The 7,863-nt window shown below is 41.4% G+C and overlaps 1 non-coding gene across 1 annotated transcript; it reads left to right on the top strand.

Moving 5' to 3' along the window:
- Positions 1 to 6,591: 6,591 nt before the first annotated feature.
- LOC132629592 (small nucleolar RNA R71) lies at positions 6,592 to 6,697 on the top strand. The gene has a single exon (XR_009578359.1). It is a non-coding gene; the product is annotated as a small nucleolar RNA R71 (small nucleolar RNA).
- The last annotated feature ends 1,166 nt before the right edge of the window (positions 6,698 to 7,863 follow it).

Genomic DNA, 7,863 nt, shown 5'->3' with positions numbered 1-7,863 from the left:
AAAGCATGTCAGTATCACCTTCAACTTATGTGTTAAATGCACAATATTTTTTTTATGCATGGAATTAAAGCTTCAAATGTTTTGACGGGCCGCAGGAAGTTATACGGTTCGTACAATTGGCCGTCAAGTGGCAACAGTCGACATTGTTACAACTAACCATTTGACGATGGGGTTTGACGATCCGTAGAATTTCCTGCGGTCAGTCAAACCTACCGTCAAATGGTATCAGTGAGTGGGTTTTGGTTTGAACATTTGACGATGAGTTTTGATGCACCGCAGAATTTTCTGCGGTCCGTCAAACCTACCGTCAAATGGTCACAGTGCATGGGTTTTTGTTGGATCATTTGACGATAAGTTTTGACGCACCGAAGAATTTTCTGCGGTTCGTCAAATCTACCGTTAAATGATCACAGTGCATTATACTTGCACTAAAATTTTGACGACACATCTTGACGGACCGTCAAAATTTCTACGGTCTGTCAAACTTGTAGTCGAATTCATCTACTCAGTTCATGTCGTTCGTTGTTACACTCGACTCTTAAATTCACACACAAGGTTATACGTCACCGCACACTTGTAGAACTCATATAAGGCCGGGGTTAGTAAGACTTCACCCTTTTCTTTAACAATTTGTTTCTCAGGCATTTCATCGAACAGTTGGCGGGCATAACAGTGATAGAATCCAAAGGCTTGAACACAATCATTGGAATGCCCTCCATCCCATCACACCATCACTTATGAGTTCATCAATATCCAATTTTATGCACAAACCCCATCCCCAACATATATTATGAATTATGGGATATAATGCCTAGTGCTGATCACAGGAGCACAGAATCACATACCTGCTTGCTTGTTGAAGTGGGTAGTATAGCCCAACAATCACAAATATCTCTACGGGGACCTTGGTCTCTCTAAGAACAACCAGCACCAATTTTTTTTTTTATGATTATAAGACGGCTGGGAATTTGTGGGCAAGGGAAAGAAGGAGTTTTAAATGGAAAAGAGTAGTGAGGATACGTGGGGCGTAATTTTAGGAGTGGGTGGGAGGAGTTGTACGAATTTATGGTTTAGTGGGAGAGGGAAGATGTAGGGATTTGGGAAACGGTTCCGATATTTGAGTGGGAAAGGGAAACCCAGCCGACTTCTTATACTTAGTAAAATAAAACTACCAATTATTTTTTATACGGACCGTAGAAATTTCTACGGTCCTTTCTACGGTTCAAATACTTACATGGGACAACGAACTGGCAACCTTCACACTGTGATACTCTTACGCTTATTTTTATGGACCGTCAAAATTTATACGGTCGTCAAATGTTGGCGTAAACGCATCACAGTGAGCAGATTTTTCTTGTACCATTAAACATTCCATTATGCTGTCCGTCAAAATTTTGACGGTCTGTCGAATGTACCGTCTAATGGTAACAGTGAGTACTATTTGCTGACTTAGTTCTGCGCTTCCTTTTATGGACCGTCAAAATTTTGACAGACCGTAAAATCTGGCGCAGAATTTCCATCGGCGTTTTTGCACTTTTTCCTCCAACTTGTTCATATCCTACACAACAACAAACATTACCCTATATTCAAACAGAAACAAGAATGAAAATAAACATTACACTTGGGTTGCCTCCCAAGAAGCGCTTGATTTAACGTCGCGACACGACGGTGGTAGCCATTCACTCTTGATCTGCGTACACCAGACCATTATTCGTTCTGAGGTGCTTCAACCGGTATCAGTCAACAATTCTATCTTCCGAAACCATCTCGTGGTAGTGTTTTAACCTCTACCCATTCATCTTAAATGTCCGAGTTCCATCTCCGGACTTTAACTCGATCGCTCCGTGGGGTGAAACACCTACCACCACAAACGGGCCAGACCACCTTGATTTAAGCTTACCAGGCAGCAACTTCAACCGAGAGTTAAACAGCAATACAGGGTCACCCTTGTAGAACTCTCACTTCGGGATCTTCTTGTCATAATATTGCTTCATCCGTTCTTTATAAAGTGCTGCACTCTCATATGCCTGGTATCGAAACTCATCCATCGCATTTAGTTGAAACAACCTGAGCTTGGTTGCTACCTCCCAATCCATATTCAGTTTCTTCAGCGCCCACATAGCCTTGTGCTCAAGCTCAACCGTCAAGTGACAAGCTTTTCCGAACACAAGCTTGAAGGGTGAAGTCCCAATCAGAGTCTTGAAAGAAGTTCGGTATGCCCATAGAGCATCATCGAGCTTGCAGGCCCAATCAGTTCTATTTGCATTCACTATTTTTGCTAGAATGGTCTTGATCTCCCTATTGGACACTTCAACCTGTCCACTTGTCTAGGATGATAAGGTGTTGCCACCCTATGTTTTACACCATATTTCTCCATCAGTCCCGCGAAAGCTCTATTACAAAAGTGGGATTCACCATCACTGATTATAGCCCTCGAAGTACCAAAACGAGTAAATATGTTCTTCTTGAGGAAACCCATAACAATCTTGGCCTCGTTATTAGGTAAAGCCACCGCTTCTACCCATTTTGACACACGGTCCACAGCAACCAAGATGTATTTCAAGCCACCCGAACTCACAAAGGGTCCCATAAAATCAATCCCCCAGACATTGAATACTTCTACCTCCATAACAAAATTCATAGGCATCTCTTGCCTTCTGCCGATATTCTCTTGCCTTTGACATTGATCACAGGACCGCACCAATAGATTAGCATCATGAAAAATGGTCAGCCAGTAATAGCCGCAGTCAAGTACCTTAGCCGCAGTCCGGTTTCCGCTATGATGACCCCCAACAGGAGAGTCATGGCACACCTTTAGAATCGCCATCACTTCACTTTCAGGAAGACAACGCTGAATGATGTTGTCAGCGCAAGTTCAGAACAAATAAGACTCGTCCCAATAGTACTGTCGAGCATCCCATAAGAATTTCATCTTTTGGTAGGCTTTGATATCTTCTGGAACTATGCTAGTTACCAAGTAATTGGCAATGTCAGCATACCACGGTTCCACCTCCATTGACACAACCAACACCCTCTCATCCGGAAAAGCATCATCTATATCAAGATCATCAGAAGGTCTCCCAGCCTCTTAAGTCGAGAGAGATGGTCAGGAGCCTGGTTTTCAGTGCCCTTGCGGTCCTTCACCTCAAAATCAAACTCTTGCAGCAATAGTACCCATCTGATTAGTCACGGCTTTGCTTCCTTCTTCGCCATGAGGTATCTCAAGGATGCATGATCAGTGTAAACTACTACTTTGGACCCCAATAAGTAGTCCCTAAATTTCACAAAAGCAAACACAATGGCGAGCAGGTCTTGCTCCATCAATGTGTAATTCATCTGAGCAGCATTCAGTGTTCTACTTGCATAATAGATCGGGTGCATGATTTTATTGTGCCTCTTCCCAAGCACAGCACCTATCGCAAAACCACTGTCATCACATATTAGTTCAAATAGAAAGGACCAGTCAGGAGCAACAATAATAGGAGCAGTAGTGACACACTCTTTTAACTCCTCAAACGCCTTTCGGCACTTATCATCAAATGCAAACTTCGCCTCTTTTTCAAGAAGCTTGCACATTGGGTTGGCAATCTTGGAGAAATCTTTGATGAAGCGCCTATAAAACCCAGCATGTCCCAAGAAGCTTCAGACACCTTTGACCGAGATAGGTGGTGGAAGTTTTGCGATCACATCAATTTTCGCTTGATCGACCTCGATTCCCTTTTCAAAGATTTTGTCACCGAGGATGATTCTTTCCTTCACCATAAAATGGCACTTCTCCCAATTTAGCACAAGATTTGTCTCCCCACAGCTTTTTAGCACTTGACCCAGATGGCCAAGACAATCTTCGAACGAACCACCCACAACAGAAAAATCATCCATGAACACTTACAAGAAATCCTCTACCATGTCAGAGAAGATTGACATCATGCACCTCTGAAAAGTGGCTGGTGCATTACACAAACCAAAAGGCATCCAGCTAAATGCAAACGTCCCATAAGGACAAGTAAAAGTGGTCTTCTCTTGATCTTCCAAAGCAATGTTGATCTGATTGTTCCCCGAATAACCATCAAGGAAGCAATAGTAGGAATGCCCCGCTAGCCTATCAAGTATCTGATCAATGAAGGGCATAAGGAAATGGTCCTTGCAAGTGGTTGTGTTGAGCTTGCGATAGTCCATGCAAACTCTTCATCCGGTGACAGTTCTGGTTGGGATCAACTCATTCTTTGCATTCGGCACAACAGTGATGTCGCCCTTCTTAGGAACACATTGGACTGGGCTCACCCATTTACTATCAGCAATTGGGTAAACTACTCTTGCATCTAACCATTTGATGATCTCTTTCTTGACAACCTCTTACATATTCTCGTTCAGTCGCCTCTGATGCTCTACACTTGGTTTGCTATCCTCCTACAACTGGATTTTGTGCTCACAGATCCCAGATGGAATACCTCGGATGTGTGCTATGGTCCAACCAATAGCACGCCTATACTCTCTCAACACCTCCAAGAGCTGTAAAATCTGCTCCTCAGTCAGTAGAGCTGAAAAAATCACTGACAATGTAATATCAGGACCAAGGACCTCATACTTCAGATGTGATGGGAGTTGTTTAAGCTCCAACTTAGGTGGCTCAATGATAGAAGGGTTTGCTGGAGGAGTTGTTCTATTTTCCAGATCGAGATTCAGCTTCTTTGGGTGGTAGGAATATGATCCCAACCCAACAAGTGAATTAACTGTCTCCACATAACCTTCCATGTCCTCAGCATCAAAGTTAACAAGAATACCAGCTAGAGCTTCACCCTAAATTTCTTCTTCCATCTTGAACTCCACTGCTTCATCAACAACGTCAAATGAATCAATTACCGAAATGCTCTCGCAAGCACTTGGTAACGTCATCCCTTTGCTAACTTGAAAAGTAACTTCTTCATCGTTGACTCGGAACTTGATTTCATTTTTCTCCGAATCCATCAGAGCTCTCCCTGTAGCAAGGAAAGGTCTCCCCTGAATAACTGGAATGTCCCGATCAATAGCACAGTCAAGAATCACAAAATCAGCGGGCATATAAAATCACCAACCCGCACAAGTACATCATCAACCACCCCAACGGGTCTTTTGATAGACCTATCAGCCATTTGTAACCTCATAGTAGTCGGCCTTAGCATCCCCAAACCTGATTGTTTGTATATAGCAAGAGGCATCAAATTTATACTCGCCCCATTATCACACAAAGCACGAGCAAAATCATGTTGCCCAACAGAACAAGGAATGGTGAACGCACCCGGATCTCCCTTTTTCTGAACAGTTGTAGATGAAATGATTGAACTCACAGTGTGAGTCAAACTCACAGTTTCATGTTGAACCGTCTTCTTCTTGGTCAGCAGATCCTTCAAAAATTTAGCAAAACCGGGCATCTCTTTGACAGCTTCCAAGAAAGGAAAGTTTAGAGATAACTGCTTCAACTGATCATAAAACTTCTCGAACTTACATCTTCCTTCTTCTTTACCAACCTCTGAGGAAAGGAAGGTTTAGATTTTAAAAGCTACATCAAAGGGCGGAGAGCCCCTTTTATAGCCTTCTTGCTTGTGTTATCAGCTTCCTTCACCATCTCTGGAATATCAGCAACCTTTTTGTCAATAGGATTCTCATCAGCAATAATGGGTGCTTCAGACTACACCTCATCCTCTTCATCTATCGGCTCAAGATCAATCACCTTCTCATCAGCCCCCTGGAGTGTTTTGCCACTCCTAGTAGTGATGGCAAACACACGGTCTACACCGCCTCCCCCATTCTTTGGATTTGGAATAGTGCCACTCGGAAATCCTCCCTTTTTAGGAGGGTGCTACTCTCTAGAAATATCCCTAATCTGTGACTCAAGCTTCTGAATAGCCGCTGTATGGGAACCCACTATTTCTGTCAGCCCAGATAAAGTCCTTTCAGACTTAGATTGATTGGCCAGAATCTTCTCAAGCATTGCTTTAACCTTCGAACTACCTTGCTCTGTTGACTGCCCTTTCGGTTTCCCAAAATTGTTACTGTTGTTGTAGCTCCCTTGGTTCGTACCACCATAGTTATAGTTGGCCCGGAGTTGTTATAAGCACCTTGACCTTGCTGAGGTCTCCATTGATTCTGATTCTGATAACCACCTTGGTAATTCTGTCATTGGTAACCCCCTTGAGAGTTATTATCATAATTAGTATCTTCAACCTGCATCGGTGGCCCATCATGGAATGGTCCATCTTGAGCATGGTACATCCCTTTTAGAAAAACTGTATCATCCTCACAAACATTTACCTTCTTGATTTGGGATTCATCAAACTTCTTCGTTAGCAAGGAAATATTTGTTGCAAGTTCTGCCAATGTTTGCTGGGTGTCTTGATTCTCCTTCACTATATTCTAGATCATAGCACTACCATACGGTACCATATCAGCATTGTTTGAGTGCCAAGCCTGATTATGAGTCGTCAGCTTGTTAAGTATGGTGGTCACTCGTCGATAAGTTTTGTTCATGAACCAACCATCAGCTGCATTATTAGCAACTGACTGCATCACTGGATCTAGCCCTCGGTAGAACTTCTCTATTAATATTTTTTCGGAAAACCATGATTCGGGATCTTCTGCAAATACTCCTTGAATCTCTCCCAGGCTTCATATAGTTGTTCCCCCGGTCGCTGCTTAAATTCATCTATCTTGTCATGAATTTCAGCCTTCTTGCTAGGAGGGTACCACTTTGTGAGAAAAGCAGTCACCATCTCTGCCCATGAAGTAATCGAATTTCGGGGCAGCTTCTCAAACCATGTTCTTGCCTCTCCAGCTAAGGAATATTTGATCCACTTCTAGTGCGATACCTTTGGTCCGGAAGAAAGTCTTCATGCTCGTGCTTGTTTCTTTCTTCCCTCGATTCCTGGTCTCACTGGTCTAGCATAAATCCGATTTTTACCGTATACAATGACTTCTACTCTTTTGTCTCTCTCGATAATGTTAAGGTGAAGTTATATATATATATATATATATTGCATAGTTTTGACTGTCATACTTCACCTCAAAGTTGCTAATATTATGCTAAATTACAGGTAGTACATGATTATAGGAATTTTGGATGTTTAAACACTATTGATATTCACATAATTTGGTTATGAAGAAATTTATTATAAATAATAAAATATATATAAAATTGCTATAATACTAATATATATTCTTAATATGAAGTAAATAGGCTGTATGTTGTATACAATGATAAAATTGTCAGAACTATAAACAAGTAATTGGTTCCAACAAGTGTGTAGCACGTGTGTGAATGTGTGTATCTAATGGAAGTGCTTAATTTATTGCGCTCTTGCTACCATCAATCTACTATCACCAATCAGAGCAATATGAATTAAATGTCAAATGGAAATACTACGCTTAACCGAAGGAGTAAACACAAAAAAAAAAAAAAAAAAAAAAAAAAAAACCATATTCAGATTCATATTTGCGAAAATCATACAATGTGTGTTTCAATTCTTGAGAAAGTAATTAGCGCTTGACATGCTATTAGAATGATCAGGAATAAAATGTCAAGAAGTAAATGGATAATTTAAACAATGAAGAAACCTCCTCTATCACTGTATTGCATATTATTCAACACCGATCATTCAAGCATTTCTAGAAATTAGCAACCACGAAAAGATTCATTAAGCCTATCGAAAATTATTAAAGTTATATTAGAAAGTAATAAAATAAATTTATAGCAGGGCATTTGTCACGACCCAACTAGGGCCATGACGGGTACCCAGGGCTAACCACCGAGCACCACTCGTTCTATTACTCATTCTGCGTATAGTCGTATTTCTTATGCTCATAATCGTAGGAAAACCATTTTCATTTGAA

The sequence above is a fragment of the Lycium barbarum genome, chromosome 2 (assembly GCF_019175385.1).
Source record: "Lycium barbarum isolate Lr01 chromosome 2, ASM1917538v2, whole genome shotgun sequence".
NCBI lineage: Eukaryota > Viridiplantae > Streptophyta > Magnoliopsida > Solanales > Solanaceae > Lycium > Lycium barbarum.
The sequence above is the reverse complement of the archived record's forward strand: the minus strand, read 5'-3'. Positions and strand labels throughout refer to the sequence as shown.